We start from the raw sequence: 1306 nt of genomic DNA on the forward strand, positions 1-1306 counted from the left end.
TGGTGCAGAGGCTGCCCTGGGGCGGGGCAGGGCAGTGACGTGTCCCAACACCAGTGCATGCTTGTGAGCATGCAGCGTTTGTATCCTGGGTCTGTTTTGGGACCTGGGTATAACCAGAGAGGCTGCCCTGACTGTGGCTCGCCCCGTGGCCAGGCTAGTGACAGGAGCATGGCTGTGCCTCCCTCGCTGTGCAGAGTTAGACACGTTGGACCCCGGGGGGAGGATGGGAGGCTGCTGGATCCAACGTGACCTGCAGTGGATGGCCTGGCCTGGTCCTTTTCCCTCTGGTATGGCTTGTGATGTCCCAGGCAGTGGGTTTGCAGCTTCTCAGGGGCTTCGCATGGCATTTTTGTTGGAGGTTGGCTGTCACTGTTAAGGTAGGAGGGGGCAAGAGTTGAAGGGAGCAGAACGTATATAGGGAGAGGAATCTGCTGTTGGCCAGTGCTCGACAGATGTGAGTGTTGCAAAGGGCAGGTCCTTGCTCAGGGGGTCGACGAGAAGTGGAAGCTGTGCTGGCCGATGGTTGTGGTTCTGTATTTACCAAAATGGGGGGAGCCCTCTTGCCCTTTCCATGCAGTGGGCATGCAGACACCGATGAGCAAGGAAGGGGAGGGAGAGGCAGCGGGAGAGCTGTCTGCCCCCTCCAGCATCTGGAAGCCCGTGGTGTTAACAGGGCTGCAGTTGCCCGCAGTGGGGTGGCACGAGGGGGTTGTGGTCTGTGCTTGGCCGGGCCCGGTGCTTCGGGGCAGGGCTGCGGGAGCTGTCGGCACTGAGGCTGTAGGTAACATCAGTGGAGAAATGTCTTACTGGGCACCAGCCCTGGGCTTTACAGGTCTCTGATGTGTCTTGATTTGGCCCTGGGTGGAGAGAAGCCCTCAATCACCTGTATCAGTGACGCTGCTGTGGCGCAGGGTGGACCCGTCATGTGGCTCTGGCTTTTCTGCCCAGTAAAGACCGTGGGGTGTCCCCACAGCCCCGCTGTGGGGGCTGGCTGTCGGTATCGCAGCCTGCAGACGGAGAGGCAGAGGGCAGGGCAGGGGATCCCCAGGAGAAGGGAGAGAGGGCTGTGGGGTCCAGGCCAGCCCTCTTAGCTGTGTGTGGGCAGGAGAGGGTGTCTGTGGCTGGCCCTGGGGACAGGAAGGCCCTTTGAAGTTGGGAGGTGCTCAGAGGGGAGGGCCATTTTTTTATTTTTTTTGTATATTTTATTGCTGTATCTACAGGCTTTAACTTTCTCCAAAATAAAGGCTCTGAAGCGATGTGGTCTTGGGGTGTGAGTCCAGCTGTCTGCGTGTGGTGCCTGCCTTCC

The sequence above is a fragment of the Fulmarus glacialis genome, unplaced genomic scaffold (assembly GCF_000690835.1).
Source record: "Fulmarus glacialis isolate BGI_N327 unplaced genomic scaffold, ASM69083v1 scaffold19864, whole genome shotgun sequence".
NCBI classification, from domain to species: domain Eukaryota; kingdom Metazoa; phylum Chordata; class Aves; order Procellariiformes; family Procellariidae; genus Fulmarus; species Fulmarus glacialis.